Here is a 17944-nt window from a genome sequence, read left to right as displayed (position 1 = left end):
GGAAACCTAGCAAACCAGCACATTTTTGAAAACTAGACAACTAGGGGAATCCGAGATGGGGTGACTTCTGAGGATCTGACCAGGTTCTGTTACCAGGAATCCTTTGCAAACCTCAAAATATGACCAAAAAAACACTTTTTCCTTTCATTTCGGTGACAGAAAGTTCTGGAATCTGAGAGGAGCCACAAATTTCCTTCCACCCAGCGTTTCCCCAAGTCTCCCGATAAAAATGGTACCTCACCTGTGTGGGTAGGCCTAGCGCCCACGAAAGGAAATGGCCCAAAACACAACGTGAAAACATCACATTTTTTCACAGAAAACAGAGGTGTTTTTTACAAAGTGCCTACCTGTGGATTTTGGCCTCTAGCTCAGCCGGCACCTAGGGAAACCTAGCAAACCAGCACATTTTTGAAAACTAGACACATAGGGAAATCCAAGATGGGGTGACTTGTGGGGCTTTGACCAGGTTCTGTTACCCAGAATCCATTGCAAACCTCAAAATTTGACCAAAAAACAATTTTTCCTCTCATTTCGGTGACAGAAAGTTCTGGAATCTGAGAGGAGCCACAAATATCCTCCCACCCAGCGTTCCCCCAAGTCTTCCGATAAAAATGGTACCTCACCTGTGTGGGTAGGCCTAGCGCCCACAAAAGGAAATGGCCCAAAACACAACGTGGACACATCACATTTTTTCACAGAAAACAAAGGTGCTTTTTGCAAAGTGCCTACCTGTGGATTTTGGCCTCTAGCTCAGTCAGCACCTGGGGAAACCTAGCAAACCAGCGCATCTTTAAAAACTAGACACCTAGGGGAATCCAAGATGGGGTGACATATGAGGATCTGACCAGGTTCTGTTACCCAGAATCCTTTGCAAACCTCAAAATATGACCCAAAAAACACTTTTTCCTCTCATTTCGGTGACAGAAAGTTCTGGAATCTGAGAGGAGCCACAAATTTCCTTGCACCCAGCGTTTCCCCAAGTCTCCAGATAAAAATGGTACCTCACTTGTGTCGGTAGGCCTAGCGCCCACAAAAGGAATTGGCCCAAAACACAACATGAAGACACATCACATTTTTTCACAGAAAACAGAGGTGTTTTTTTATAAAGTAACTACCTGTGGATTTTGGCCTCTAGCTCAGCCGGCACCTGGGGAAACCTAGCAAACCAGCGCATTTTTGAAAACTAGACACCTAGGGGAATCCAAGATAGGGTGCCTTGTGGTGCTCTGACCAGGTTCTGTTACCCAGAATCCTTTGCAAACCTCAAAATATGACCAAAAAAACACTTTTTCCTCTCATTTCAGTGACAGAAAGTTCTGGAATCTGAGAGGAGCCACAAATTTCCTTTCACCCAGCGTTCCCCCAAGTCTCCCGATAAAAATGGTACCTCACCTGTGTGGGTAGGCCTAGCGCCCACTAAAGGAAATGGCCCAAAACACAACGTGGACACATCACATTTTTTCACAGACAACAGAGGTGTTTTTTAAAAAGTGGCTACCTGTGGATTTTGGCCTCTACTCAGCCGGCACCTAGGGAAACCTAGCAAACCAGCCCATTTTTGAAAACTAGACAACTAGGGGAATCCGAGATGGGGTGACTTGTGGGGCTTTGACCAGGTTCTGTTACCCAGAATCCATTGCAAACCTCAAAATTTGACAAAAAAAACAATTTTTCCTCTCATTTCGGTGACAGAAAGTTCTGGAATATGAATCTGAGAGGAGCCACAAATTCCCTTACACCCAGCGTTCCTCCAAGTCTCCCGATAAAAATGGTACCTCACTTGTGTGGGTAGGCCTGGCGCCCACGAAAGGAAATGGCCCAAAACACAACGTGGACACATCACATTTTTTCACAGAAAACAGAGGTGTTTTTTGCAAAGTGCTTACCTGTGGATTTTGGCCTCTAGCTATTTCGGCACCTGGGGAAACCTAGCAAACCATCACATTTTTGAAAACTAGACACCTAGGGGAATCCGCGATGGGGTGACTTGTTGGGCTCTGACCAGGTTCTGTTACCCAGAATCCTTTGCAAACCTCAAAATTTGTCCAAAAAAACACTTTTTCCTCTCATTTCGGTGACAGAAAGTTCTGGAATCTGAGAGGAGCCACAAATTTCTTTTCACCCAGCATTCCCCCAAGTCTCCCGATACAAATGGTACCTCACCTGTGTGGGTAGGCCTAGCGCCCACAAAAGGAAATGGCCCAAAACACAACATGGAGACATCACATTTTTTCACAGAAAACAGCGGTGTTTTTACAAAGTGCCTCCCTGTGGATTTTGGCCTCTAGCTCAGCCGGCACCTAGGGAAACCTAGCAAACCAGCACATTTCTGAAAACTAGACACCCAGGGGAATCCAAGATGGGGTGACTTGTGGGGCTTTGACCAGGTTCTGTTACCCAGAATCCATTGCAAACCTCAAAATTTGACCCAAAAACAATTTTTCCTCTCATTTCGGTGACAGAAAGTTCTGGAATCTGAGAGGAGCCACAAATTTCCTCCCACCCAGCGTTCCCCCAAGTCTTCCGATAAAAATGGTACCTCACCTGTGTGGGTAGGCCTAGCGCCCACAAAAGGAAATGGCCCAAAACACAACGTGGACACATCACATTTTTTCACAGAAAACAAAGGTGTTTTTTGCAAAGTGCCTACCTGTGGATTTTGGCCTCTAGCTCAGTCGGCACCTGGGGAAACCTAGCAAACCAGCGCATTTTTGAAAACTAGACACCTAGGGGAATCCAAGATGGGGTGACATATGAGGATCTGACCAGGTTCTGTTACCCAGAATCCTTTGCAAACCTCAAAATATGACCAAAAAAACATTTTTTCCTCTCATTTCGGTGACAGAAAGTTCTGGAATCTGAGAGGAGCCACAAATTTCCTCCCACCCAGGGTTCCCCCAAGTCTTTCGATAAAAATGGTACCTCACCTGTGTGGGTAGGCCTAGCGCCCACAAAAGGAAATGGCCCAAAACACAACGTGGACACATCACATTTTTTCACAGAAAACAAAGGTGTTTTTTGCAAAGTGCCTACCTGTGGATTTTGGCCTCTAGCTCAGTCGGCACCTAAGGAAACCTAGCAAACCAGCACATTTTTGAAAACTAGACACCTAGGGGAATCCAAGATGGGGTGACTTGTGGGGCTTTGACCAGGTTCTGTTACCCAGAATCCATTGCCAACCTCAAAATTTGACCAAAAAACAATTTTTCCTCTCATTTCGGTGACAGAAAGTTCTGGAATCTGAGAGGAGCCACAAATTTCATTCCACCCAGCGTTTCCCCAAGTCTCCAGATAAAAATGGTACCTCACTTGTGTCAGTAGGCCTAGCGCCCACGAAAGGAATTGTCCCAAAACACAACATGGACACATCACATTTTTTCACAGAAAACAGAGGTGTTTTTTTACAAAGTGCCTACCTGTGGATTTTAGCCTCTGGCTCAGCCGGCACCTGCGGAAACCTAGCAAACCAGCGTATTTTTGAAAACTAGACACCTAGGGGAATCCAAGATGGGGTGCCTTGTGGGGCTCTGACCAGGTTCTGTTACCCAGAATCCTTTGCAAACCTCAAAATTTGACCAAAAAACACTTTTTCCTCTCATTTCGGTGACAGAAAGTTCTGGAATCTGAGAGGAGCCACAAATTTCCTTTCACCCAGCGTTCCCCCAAGTCTCCCGATAAAAATGGTACCTCACCTGTGTGGGTAGGCCTAGCGCCCACGAAAGGAAATGGCCCAAAACACAACGTGGACACATCACATTTTTTCACAGAAAACATTGGTGTTTTTTACAAAGTGCCTACCTGTGGATTTTGGCATCTAGCTCAGCCGGCACCTAGGGAAACCTAGCAAACCAGCACATTTTTGAAAACTAGACACATAGGGGAATCCAAGATGGGGTGACTTGTGGGGCTTTGACCAGGTTCTGTTACCCAGAATCCATTGCAAACCTCAAAATTTGACCAAAAAACAATTTTTCCTCTCATTTCGGTGACAGAAAGTTCTGGAATCTGAGAGGAGCCACAAATTTCCTCCCACCCTGCGTTCCCCCAAGTCTTCCGATAAAAATGGTACCTCACCTGTGTGGGTAGGCCTAGCGCCCACAAAAGGAACTGGCCCAAAACACAACGTGGACACATCACATTTTTTCACAGAAAACAAAGGTGCTTTTTGCAAAGTGCCTACCTGTGGATTTTGGCCTCTAGCTCAGTCAGCACCTTGGGAAACCTAGCAAACCAGCACATTTTTAAAAACTAGACACCTAGGAGAATCCAAGATGGGGTGACATATGAGGATCTGACCAGGTTCTGTTACCCAGAATCCTTTGCAAACCTCAAAATATGACCCAAAAAACACTTTTTCCTCTCATTTCGGTGACAGAAAGTTCTGGAATCTGAGAGGAGCCACAAATTTCCTTCCACCCAGCGTTTCCCCAAGTCTCCAGATAAAAATGGTACCTCACTTGTGTGGGTAGGCCTAGCGCCCACAAAAGGAATTGGACCAAAACACAACATGGACACATCAAATTTTTTCACAGAAAACAGAAGTGTTTTTTTACAAAGTGCCTACCTGTGGATTTTGGCCTCTAGCTCAGCCGGCACCTGGGGAAACCTAGCAAACCAGCGCATTTTTGAAAAGTAGACACCTAGGGGAATCCAAGATGGGGTGCCTTGTGGTGCTCTGACCAGGTTCTGTTACCCAGAATCCTTTGCAAACCTCAAAATTTGACCAAAAAAACACTTTTTCCTCTCATTTCAGTGACAGAAAGTTCTGGAATCTGAGAGGAGCCACAAATTTCCTTTCACCCAGCGTTCCCCCAAGTCTCCCGATAAAAATGGTACCTCACCTGTGTGGGTAGGCCTAGCGCCCACGAAAGGAAATGGCCCAAAACACAACGTGGACACATCACATTTTTTCACAGAAAACAGGTGTTTTTTACAAAGTGGCTACCTGTGGATTTTGGCCTCTACTCAGCCGGCACCTAGGGAAACCTAGCAAACCAGCCCATTTTTGAAAACTAGACAACTAGGGGAATCCGAGATGGGGTGACTTGTGGGGCTTTGACCAGGTTCTGTTACCCAGAATCCATTGCAAACCTCAACATTTGACCAAAAAACAATTTTTCCTCTCATTTCGGTGACAGAAAGTTCTGGAATTTGAGAGGAGCCACAAATTTCCTCCCACCCAGCGTTCCCCCAAGTCTTCCGATAAAAATGGTACCTCACCTGTGTGGGTAGGCCTAGCGCCCACAAAAGGAAATGGCCCAAAACACAACGTGGACACATCACATTTTTTCACAGAAAACAAAGGTGTTTTTTGCAAAGTGCCTACCTGTGGATTTTGGCCTCTAGCTCAGTCGGCACCTGGGGAAACCTAGCAAACCAGCGCATTTTTAAAAAATAGACACCTAGGGGAATCCAAGATGGGGTGACATATGAGGATCTGACCAGGTTCTGTTACCCAGAATCCTTTGCAAACCTCAAAATATGACCAAAAAAACACTTTTTCCTCTCATTTCGGTGACAGAAAGTTCTGGAATCTGAGAGGAGCCACAAATTTCCTCCCACCCAGGTTTCCCCCAAGTCTTTCGATAAAAATGGTACCTCACCTGTGTGGGTAGGCCTAGCGCCCACAAAAGGAAATGGCCCAAAACACAACGTGGACACATCACATTTTTTCACAGAAAACAAAGGTGTTTTTTGCAAAGTGCCTACCTGTGGATTTTGGCCTCTAGCTCAGTCGGCACCTAAGGAAACCTAGCAAACCAGCACATTTCTGAAAACTAGACACCTAGGGGAATCCAAGATGGGGTGACTTGTGGGGCTTTGACCAGGTTCTGTTACCCAGAATCCATTGCCAACCTCAAAATTTGACAAAAAAACAATTTTTCCTCTCATTTCGGTGACAGAAAGTTCTGGAATCTGAGAGGAGCCACAAATTTCCTTCCACCCAGCGTTTCCCCAAGTCTCCAGATAAAAATGGTACCTCACTTGTGTCAGTAGGCCTAGCGCCCACGAAAGGAATTGTCCCAAAACACAACATGGACACATCACATTTTTTCACAGAAAACAGAGGTGTTTTTTTACAAAGTGCCTACCTGTGGATTTTAGCCTCTGGCTCAGCCGGCACCTGGGGAAACCTAGCAAACCAGCGCATTTTTGAAAACTAGACACCTAGGGGAATCCAAGATGGGGTGCCTTGTGGGGCTCTGACCAGGTTCTGTTACCCAGAATCCTTTGCAAACCTCAAAATTTGCCAAAAAACACTTTTTCCTCTCATTTCGGTGACAGAAAGTTCTGGAATCTGAGAGGAGCCACAAATTTCCTTCCACCCAGCGTTTCCCCAAGTCTCCCGATAAAAATGGTACACCACCTGTGTGGGTAGGCCTAGCGCCCACGAAAGGAAATGGCCCAAAACACAACGTGGACACATCACATTTTTTCACAGAAAACAGAGGTGTTTTTTTACAAAGTGCCTACCTGTGGATTTTGGCCTCTAGCTCAGCCGGCACCTAGGGAAACCTAGCAAACCAGCACATTTTTGAAAACTAGACAACTAGGGGAATCCGAGATGGGGTGACTTCTGAGGATCTGACCAGGTTCTGTTACCAGGAATCCTTTGCAAACCTCAAAATATGACCAAAAAAACACTTTTTCCTTTCATTTCGGTGACAGAAAGTTCTGGAATCTGAGAGGAGCCACAAATTTCCTTCCACCCAGCGTTTCCCCAAGTCTCCCGATAAAAATGGTACCTCACCTGTGTGGGTAGGCCTAGCGCCCACGAAAGGAAATGGCCCAAAACACAACGTGAAAACATCACATTTTTTCACAGAAAACAGAGGTGTTTTTTACAAAGTGCCTACCTGTGGATTTTGGCCTCTAGCTCAGCCGGCACCTAGGGAAACCTAGCAAACCAGCACAGTTTTGAAAACTAGACACATAGGGAAATCCAAGATGGGGTGACTTGTGGGGCTTTGACCAGGTTCTGTTACCCAGAATCCATTGCAAACCTCAAAATTTGACCAAAAAACAATTTTTCCTCTCATTTCGGTGACAGAAAGTTCTGGAATCTGAGAGGAGCCACAAATATCCTCCCACCCAGCGTTCCCCCAAGTCTTCCGATAAAAATGGTACCTCACCTGTGTGGGTAGGCCTAGCGCCCACAAAAGGAAATGGCCCAAAACACAACGTGGACACATCACATTTTTTCACAGAAAACAAAGGTGCTTTTTGCAAAGTGCCTACCTGTGGATTTTGGCCTCTAGCTCAGTCAGCACCTGGGGAAACCTAGCAAACCAGCGCATCTTTAAAAACTAGACACCTAGGGGAATCCAAGATGGGGTGACATATGAGGATCTGACCAGGTTCTGTTACCCAGAATCCTTTGCAAACCTCAAAATATGACCCAAAAAACACTTTTTCCTCTCATTTCGGTGACAGAAAGTTCTGGAATCTGAGAGGAGCCACAAATTTCCTTGCACCCAGCGTTTCCCCAAGTCTCCAGATAAAAATGGTACCTCACTTGTGTCGGTAGGCCTAGCGCCCACAAAAGGAATTGGCCCAAAACACAACATGAAGACACATCACATTTTTTCACAGAAAACAGAGGTGTTTTTTTATAAAGTAACTACCTGTGGATTTTGGCCTCTAGCTCAGCCGGCACCTGGGGAAACCTAGCAAACCAGCGCATTTTTGAAAACTAGACACCTAGGGGAATCCAAGATAGGGTGCCTTGTGGTGCTCTGACCAGGTTCTGTTACCCAGAATCCTTTGCAAACCTCAAAATATGACCAAAAAAACACTTTTTCCTCTCATTTCAGTGACAGAAAGTTCTGGAATCTGAGAGGAGCCACAAATTTCCTTTCACCCAGCGTTCCCCCAAGTCTCCCGATAAAAATGGTACCTCACCTGTGTGGGTAGGCCTAGCGCCCACGAAAGGAAATGGCCCAAAACACAACGTGGACACATCACATTTTTTCACAGACAACAGAGGTGTTTTTTACAAAGTGGCTACCTGTGGATTTTGGCCTCTACTCAGCCGGCACCTAGGGAAACCTAGCAAACCAGCCCATTTTTGAAAACTAGACAACTAGGGGAATCCGAGATGGGGTGACTTGTGGGGCTTTGACCAGGTTCTGTTACCCAGAATCCATTGCAAACCTCAAAATTTGACAAAAAAACAATTTTTCCTCTCATTTCGGTGACAGAAAGTTCTGGAATATGAATCTGAGAGGAGCCACAAATTTCCTTACACCCAGCGTTCCCCCAAGTCTCCCGATAAAAATGGTACCTCACTTGTGTGGGTAGGCCTGGCGCCCACGAAAGGAAATGGCCCAAAACACAACGTGGACACATCACATTTTTTCACAGAAAACAGAGGTGTTTTTTGCAAAGTGCTTACCTGTGGATTTTGGCCTCTAGCTATTTCGGCACCTGGGGAAACCTAGCAAACCATCACATTTTTGAAAACTAGACACCTAGGGGAATCCGCGATGGGGTGACTTGTTGGGCTCTGACCAGGTTCTGTTACCCAGAATCCTTTGCAAACCTCAAAATTTGTCCAAAAAAACACTTTTTCCTCTCATTTCGGTGACAGAAAGTTCTGGAATCTGAGAGGAGCCACAAATTTCTTTTCACCCAGCATTCCCCCAAGTCTCCTGATACAAATGGTACCTCACCTGTGTGGGTAGGCCTAGCGCCCACAAAAGGAAATGGCCCAAAACACAACATGGAGACATCACATTTTTTCACAGAAAACAGAGGTGTTTTTACAAAGTGCCTCCCTGTGGATTTTGGCCTCTAGCTCAGCCGGCACCTAGGGAAACCTAGCAAACCAGCACATTTCTGAAAACTAGACACCCAGAGGAATCCAAGATGGGGTGACTTGTGGGGCTTTGACCAGGTTCTGTTACCCAGAATCCATTGCAAACCTCAACATTTGACCAAAAAACAATTTTTCCTCTCATTTCGGTGACAGAAAGTTCTGGAATCTGAGAGGAGCCACAAATTTCCTCCCACCCAGGGTTCCCCCAAGTCTTCCGATAAAAATGGTACCTCACCTGTGTGGGTAGGCCTAGCGCCCACAAAAGGAAATGGCCCAAAACACAACGTGGACACATCACATTTTTTCACAGAAAACAAAGGTGTTTTTGCAAAGTGCCTACCTGTGGATTTTGGCCTCTAGCTCAGTCGGCACCTGGGGAAACCTAGCAAACCAGCACATTTCTGAAAACTAGACACCTAGGGGAATCCAAGATGGGGTGACTTGTGGGGCTTTGACCAGGTTCTGTTACCCAGAATCCATTGCCAACCTCAAAATTTGACCAAAAAACAATTTTTCCTCTCATTTCGGTGACAGAAAGTTCTGGAATCTGAGAGGAGCCACAAATTTCCTTCCACCCAGCGTTTCCCCAAGTCTCCAGATAAAAATGGTACCTCACTTGAGTCAGTAGGCCTAGCGCCCACGAAAGGAATTGGCCCAAAAAACAACATGGACACATCACATTTTTTCACAGAAAACAGAGGTGTTTTTTTACAAAGTGCCTACCTGTGGATTTTAGCCTCTGGCTCAGCCGGCACCTGCGGAAACCTAGCAAACCAGCGTATTTTTGAAAACTAGACACCTAGGGGAATCCAAGATGGGGTGCCTTGTGGGGCTCTGACCAGGTTCTGTTACCCAGAATCCTTTGCAAACCTCAAAATTTGACCCAAAAACAGTTTTTCCTCTCATTTCGGTGACAGAAAGTTCTGGAATCTGAGAGGAGCCACAAATTTCCTTTCACCCAGCGTTCCCCCAAGTCTCCCGATAAAAATGGTACCTCACCTGTGTGGGTAGGCCTAGCGCCCACAAAAGGAAATGGCCCAAAACACAACGTGGACACATCACATTTTTTCACAGAAAACAGTGGTGTTTTTTACAAAGTGCCTACCTGTGGATTTTGGCCTCTAGCTCAGCCGGCACCTAGGGAAACCTAGCAAACCAGCACATTTTTGAAAACTAGACACATAGGGGAATCCAAGATGGGGTGACTTGTGGGGCTTTGACCAGGTTCTGTTACCCAGAATCCATTGCAAACCTCAAAATTTGACCAAAAAACAATTTTTCCTCTCATTTCGGTGACAGAAAGTTCTGGAATCTGAGAGGAGCCGCAAATTTCCTCCCACCCAGCGTTCCCCCAAGTCTTCCGATAAAAATGGTACCTCACCTGTGTGGGTAGGCCTAGCGCCCACAAAAGGAACTGGCCCAAAACACAACGTGGACACATCACATTTTTTCACAGAAAACAAAGGTGCTTTTTGCAAAGTGCCTACCTGTGGATTTTGGCCTCTAGCTCAGTCAGCACCTTGGGAAACCTAGCAAACCAGCACATTTTTAAAAACTAGACACCTAGGAGAATCCAAGATGGGGTGACATATGAGGATCTGACCAGGTTCTGTTACCCAGAATCCTTTGCAAACCTCAAAATATGACCCAAAAAACACTCTTTCCTCTCATTTCGGTGACAGAAAGTTCTGGAATCTGAGAGGAGCCACAAATTTCCTTCCACCCAGCGTTTCCCCAAGTCTCCAGATAAAAATGGTACCTCACTTGTGTGGGTAGGCCTAGCGCCCACAAAAGGAATTGGACCAAAACACAACATGGACACATCACATTTTTTCACAGAAAACAGAAGTGTTTTTTTTACAAAGTGCCTACCTGTGGATTTTGGCCTCTAGCTCAGCCGGCACCTGGGGAAACCTAGCAAACCAGCGCATTTTTGAAAACTAGACACCTAGGGGAATCCAAGATGGGGTGCCTTGTGGTGCTCTGACCAGGTTCTGTTACCCAGAATCCTTTGCAAACCTCAAAATTTGACCAAAAAAACACTTTTTCCTCTCATTTCAGTGACAGAAAGTTCTGGAATCTGAGAGGAGCCACAAATTTCCTTTCACCCAGCGTTCCCCCAAGTCTCCCGATAAAAATGGTACCTCACCTGTGTGGGTAGGCCTAGCGCCCACGAAAGGAAATGGCCCAAAACACAACGTGGACACATCACATTTTTTCACAGAAAACAGAGGTGTTTTTTACAAAGTGGCTACCTGTGGATTTTGGCCTCTACTCAGCCGGCACCTGGGGAAACCGAGCAAACCAGCGCATTTTTAAAAAATAGACACCTAGGGGAATCCAAGATGGGGTAACATATGAGGATCTGACCAGGTTCTGTTACCCAGAATCCTTTGCAAACCTCAAAATATGACCAAAAAAACACTTTTTCCTCTCATTTCGGTGACAGAAAGTTCTGGAATCTGAGAGGAGCCACAAATTTCCTCCCACCCAGGGTTCCCCCAAGTCTTTCGATAAAAATGGTACCTCACCTGTGTGGGTAGGCCTAGCGCCCACAAAAGGAAATGGCCCAAAACACAACGTAGACACATCACATTTTTTCACAGAAAACAAAGGTGTTTTTTGCAAAGTGCCTACCTGTGGATTTTGGCCTCTAGCTCAGTCGGCACCTATGGAAACCTAGCAAACCAGCACATTTCTGAAAACTAGACACCTAGGGGAATCCAAGATGGGGTGACTTGTGGGGCTTTGACCAGGTTCTGTTACCCAGAATCCATTGCCAACCTCAAAATTTGACCCAAAAACAATTTTTCCTCTCATTTCGGTGACAGAAAGTTCTGGAATCTGAGAGGAGCCACAAATTTCCTTCCACCCAGCGTTTCCCCAAGTCTCCAGATAAAAATGGTACCTCACTTGTGTCAGTAGGCCTAGCGCCCACGAAAGGAATTGGCCCAAAACACAACATGGACACATCACATTTTTTCACAGAAAACAGAGGTGTTTTTTTACAAAGTGCCTACCTGTGGATTTTAGCCTCTGGCTCAGCCGGCACCTGGGGAAACCTAGCAAACCAGCGCATTTTTGAAAACTAGACACCTAGGGGAATCCAAGATGGGGTGCCTTGTGGGGCTCTGACCAGGTTCTGTTACCCAGAATCCTTTGCAAACCTCAAAATTTGACAAAAAAACACTTTTTCCTCTCATTTCGGTGACAGAAAGTTCTGGAATCTGAGAGGAGCCACAAATTTCCTTCCACCCAGCGTTTCCCCAAGTCTCCCGATAAAAATGGTACCTCACCTGTGTGGGTAGGCCTAGCGCCCACGAAAGGAAATGGCCCAAAACACAACGTGGACACATCACATTTTTTCACAGAAAACAGAGGTGTTTTTTACAAAGTGCCTACCTGTGGATTTTGGCCTCTAGCTCAGCCGGCACCTAGGGAAACCTAGCAAACCAGCACATTTTTGAAAACTAGACACATAGGGGAATCCAAGATGGGGTGACTTGTGGGGCTTTGACCAGGTTCTGTTACCCAGAATCCTTTGCAAACCTCAAAATATGACCCAAAAAACACTTTTTCCTCTCATTTCGGTGACAGAAAGTTCTGGAATCTGAGAGGAGCCACAAATTTCCTTCCACCCAGCGTTTCCCCAAGTCTCCAGATAAAAATGGTACCTCACTTGTGTCGGTAGGCCTAGCGCCCACAAAAGGAATTGGCCCAAAACACAACATGAAGACACATCACATTTTTTCACAGAAAACAGAGGTGTTTTTTTATAAAGTACCTACCTGTGGATTTTGGCCTCTAGCTCAGCTGGCACCTGGAGAAACCTAGCAAACCAGCGCATTTTTGAAAACTAGACACCTAGGGGAATCCAAGATAGGGTGCCTTGTGGTGCTCTGACCAGGTTCTGTTACCCAGAATCCTTTGCAAACCTCAAAATATGACCAAAAAAACACTTTTTCCTCTCATTTCAGTGACAGAAAGTACTGGAATCTGAGAGGAGCCACAAATTTCCTTTCACCCAGCGTTCCCCCAAGTCTCCCGATAAAAATGGTACCTCACCTGTGTGGGTAGGCCTAGCGCCCACGAAACGAAATGGCCCAAAACACAACGTGGACACATCACATTTTTTCACAGACAACAGAGGTGTTTTTTACAAAGTGGCTACCTGTGGATTTTGGCCTCTACTCAGCCGGCACCTAGGGAAACCTAGCAAACCAGCGCATTTTTGAAAACTAGACACCTAGGGGAATCCAAGATGGGGTGCCTTGTGGGGCTCTGAGCAGGTTCTGTTACCCAGAATCCTTTGCAAAACTAAAAATTTGACAAAAAAAAAATTTTTCCTCTCATTTCGGTGACAGAAAGTTCTGGAATATGAATCTGAGAGGAGCCACAAATTTCCTTACACCCAGCGTTCCCCCAAGTCTCCCGATAAAAATGGTACCTCACTTGTGTGGGTAGGCCTGGCGCCCACGAAAGGAAATGGCCCAAAACACAACGTGGACACATCACATTTTTTCACAGAAAACAGAGGTGTTTTTTGCAAAGTGCTTACCTGTGGATTTTGGCCTCTAGCTATTTCGGCACCTGGGGAAACCTAGAAAACCATCACATTTTTGAAAACTAGACACCTAGGGGAATCCGCGATGGGGTGACTTGTTGGGCTCTGACCAGGTTCTGTTACCCAGAATCCTTTGCAAACCTCAAAATTTGTCCAAAAAAACACTTTTTCCTCTCATTTCGGTGACAGAAAGTTCTGGAATCTGAGAGGAGCCACAAATTTCTTTTCACCCAGCATTCCCCCAAGTCTCCCGATTCAAATGGTACCTCACCTGTGTGGGTAGGCCTAGCGCCCACAAAAGGAAATGGCCCAAAACACAACATGGAGACATCACATTTTTTCACAGAAAACAGAGGTGTTTTTACAAAGTGCCTCCCTGTGGATTTTGGCCTCTAGCTCAGCCGGCACCTAGGGAAACCTAGCAAACCAGCACATTTCTGAAAACTAGACACCCAGGGGAATCCAAGATGGGGTGACTTGTGGGGCTTTGACCAGGTTCTGTTACCCAGAATCCATTTCAAACCTCAAAATTTGACCAAAAAACAATTTTTCCTCTCATTTCGGTGACAGAAAGTTCTGGAATCTGAGAGGAGCCACAAATTTCCTCCCACCCAGGGTTCCCCCAAGTCTTCCGATAAAAATTGTACCTCACCTGTGTGGGTAGGCCTAGCGCCCACAAAAGGAAATGGCCCAAAACACAACGTGGACACATCACATTTTTTCACAGAAAACAAAGGTGTTTTTGCAAAGTGCCTACCTGTGGATTTTGGCCTCTAGCTCAGTCGGCACCTGGGGAAACCTAGCAAACCAGCACATTTCTGAAAACTAGACACCTAGGGGAATCCAAGATGGGGTGACTTGTGGGGCTTTGACCAGGTTCTGTTACCCAGAATCCATTGCCAACCTCAAAATTTGACTAAAAAACTATTTTTCCTCTCATTTCGGTGACAGAAAGTTCTGGAATCTGAGAGGAGCCACAAATTTCCTTCCACCCAGCGTTTCCCCAAGTCTCCAGATAAAAATGGTACCTCACTTGAGTCAGTAGGCCTAGCGCCCACGAAAGGAATTGGCCCAAAACACAACATGGACACATCACATTTTTTCACAGAAAACAGAGGTGTTTTTTTACAAAGTGCCTACCTGTGGATTTTAGCCTTTGGCTCAGCCGGCACCTGCGGAAACCTAGCAAACCAGCGTATTTTTTAAAACTAGACACCTAGGGGAATCCAAGATGGGGTGCCTTGTGGGGCTCTGACCAGGTTCTGTTACCCAGAATCCTTTGCAAACCTCAAAATTTGACCAAAAAACACTTTTTCCTCTCATTTCGGTGACAGAAAGTTCTGGAATCTGAGAGGAGCCACAAATTTCCTTTCACCCAGCGTTCCCCCAAGTCTCCCTATAAAAATGGTACCTCACCTGTGTGGGTAGGCCTAGCGCCCACGAAAGGAAATGGCCCAAAACACAACGTGGACACATCACATTTTTTCACAGAAAACAGTGGTGTTTTTTACAAAGTGCCTACCTGTGGATTTTGGCCTCTAGCTCAGCCGGCACCTAGGGAAACCTAGCAAACCAGCACATTTTTGAAAACTAGACACATAGGGGAATCCAAGATGGGGTGACTTGTGGGGCTTTGACCAGGTTCTGTTACCCAGAATCCATTGCAAACCTCAAAATTTGACCCAAAAACAATTTTTCCTCTCATTCGGTGACAGAAAGTTCTGGAATCTGAGAGGAGCCACAAATTTCCTCCCACCCAGCGTTCCCCCAAGTCTTCCGATAAAAATGGTACCTCACCTGTGTGGGTAGGCCTAGCACCCACAAAAGGAACTGGCCCAAAACACAACGTGGACACATCACATTTTTTCACAGAAAACAAAGGTGCTTTTTGCAAAGTGCCTACCTGTGGATTTTGGCCTCTAGCTCAGTCAGCACCTTGGGAAACCTAGCAAACCAGCACATTTTTAAAAACTAGACACCTAGGAGAATCCAAGATGGGGTGACATATGAGGATCTGACCAGGTTCTGTTACCCAGAATCCTTTGCAAACCTCAAAATATGACCCAAAAAACACTTTTTCCTCTCATTTCGGTGACAGAAAGTTCTGGAATCTGAGAGGAGCCACAAATGTCCTTCCACCCAGCGTTTCCCCAAGTCTCCAGATAAAAATGGTACCTCACTTGTGTGGGTAGGCCTAGCGCCCACAAAAGGAATTGGACCAAAACACAACATGGACACATCACATTTTTTCACAGAAAACAGAAGTGTTTTTTTACAAAGTGCCTACCTGTGGATTTTGGCCTCTAGCTCAGCCGGCACCTGGGGAAACCTAGCAAACCAGCGCATTTTTGAAAACTAGACACCTAGGGGAATCCAAGATGGGGTGCCTTGTGGTGCTCTGACCAGGTTCTGTTACCCAGAATCCTTTGCAAACCTCAAAATTTGACCAAAAAAACACTTTTTCCTCTCATTTCAGTGACAGAAAGTTCTGGAATCTGAGAGGAGCCACAAATTTCCTTTCACCCAGCGTTCCCCCAAGTCTCCCGATAAAAATGGTACCTCACCTGTGTGGGTAGGCCTAGCGCCCACGAAAGGAAATGGCCCAAAACACAACGTGGACACATCACATTTTTCACAGAAAACAGAGGTGTTTTTTACAAAGTGGCTACCTGTGGATTTTGGCCTCTACTCAGCCGGCACCTGGGGAAACCTAGCAAACCAGCGCATTTTTAAAAAATAGACACCTAGGGGAATCCAAGATGGGGTGACATATCAGGATCTGACCAGGTTCTGTTACCCAGAATCCTTTGCAAACCTCAAAATATGACCAAAAAAACACTTTTTCCTCTCATTTCGGTGACAGAAAGTTCTGGAATCTGAGAGGAGCCACAAATTTCCTCCCACCCAGGGTTCCCCCAAGTCTTTCGATAAAAATGGTACCTCACCTGTGTGGGTAGGCCTAGCGCCCACAAAAGGAAATGGCCCAAAACACAACGTGGACACATCACATTTTTTCACAGAAAACAAAGGTGTTTTTTGCAAAGTGCCTACCTGTGGATTTTGGCCTCTAGCTCAGTCGGCACCTAAGGAAACCTAGCAAACCAGCACATTTCTGAAAACTAGACACCTAGGGGAATCCAAGATGGGGTGACTTGTGGGGCTTTGACCAGGTTCTGTTACCCAGAATCCATTGCCAACCTCAAAATTTGACCCAAAAACAATTTTTCCTCTCATTTCGGTGACAGAAAGTTCTGGAATCTGAGAGGAGCCACAAATTTCCTTCCACCCAGCGTTTCCCCAAGTCTCCTGATAAAAATGGTACCTCACTTGTGTCAGTAGGCCTAGCGCCCACGAAAGGAATTGGCCCAAAACACAACATGGACACATCACATTTTTTCACAGAAAACAGAGGTGTTTTTTTACAAAGTGCCTACCTGTGGATTTTAGCCTCTGGCTCAGCCGGCACCTGGGGAAACCTAGCAAACCAGCGCATTTTTGAAAACTAGACACCTAGGGGAATCCAAGATGGGGTGCCTTGTGGGGCTCTGACCAGGTTCTGTTACCCAGAATCCTTTGCAAACCTCAAAATTTGACAAAAAAACACTTTTTCCTCTCATTTCGGTGACAGAAAGTTCTGGAATCTGAGAGGAGCCACAAATTTCCTTCCACCCAGCGTTTCCCCAAGTCTCCCGATAAAAATGGTACCTCACCTGTGTGGGTAGGCCTAGCGCCCACGAAAGGAAATGGCCCAAAACACAACGTGGACACATCACATTTTTTCACAGAAAACAGAGGTGTTTTTTACAAAGTGCCTACCTGTGGATTTTGGCCTCTAGCTCAGCCGGCACCTAGGGAAACCTAGCAAACCAGCACATTTTTGAAAACTAGACAACTAGGGGAATCCGAGATGGGGTGACTTCTGAGGATCTGACCAGGTTCTGTTACCAGGAATCCTTTGCAAACCTCAAAATATGACCAAAAAAACACTTTTTCCTCTCATTTCGGTGACAGAAAGTTCTGGAATCTGAGAGGAGCCACAAATTTCCTTCCACCCAGCATTTCCCCAAGTCTCCAGATAAAAATGGTACCTCACCTGTGTGGGTAGGCCTAGCGCCCACGAAAGGAAATGGCCCAAAACACAACGTGAACACATCACATTTTTTCACAGAAAACAGAGGTGTTTTTTACAAAGTGCCTACCTGTGGATTTTGGCCTCTAGCTCAGCCGGCACCTAGAGAAACCTAGCAAACCAGCACATTTTTGAAAACTAGACACATAGGGGAATCCAAGATGGGGTGACTTGTGGGGCTTTGACCAGGTTCTGTTACCCAGAATCCATTGCAAACCTCAAAATTTGACCAAAAAACAATTTTTCATCTCATTTCGGTGACAGAAAGTTCTGCAATCTGAAAGGAGACACAAATTTCCTCCCACCCAGCGTTCCCCCAAGTCTTCCGATAGAAATGGTACCTCACCTGTGTGGGTAGGCCTAGCGCCCACAAAAGGAAATGGCCCAAAACACAACGTGGACACATCACATTTTTTCACAGAAAACAAAGGTG

Source organism: Pleurodeles waltl, chromosome 9 (genome assembly GCF_031143425.1).
Source record: "Pleurodeles waltl isolate 20211129_DDA chromosome 9, aPleWal1.hap1.20221129, whole genome shotgun sequence".
NCBI lineage: Eukaryota > Metazoa > Chordata > Amphibia > Caudata > Salamandridae > Pleurodeles > Pleurodeles waltl.
The sequence above is the reverse complement of the archived record's forward strand: the minus strand, read 5'-3'. Positions refer to the sequence as shown.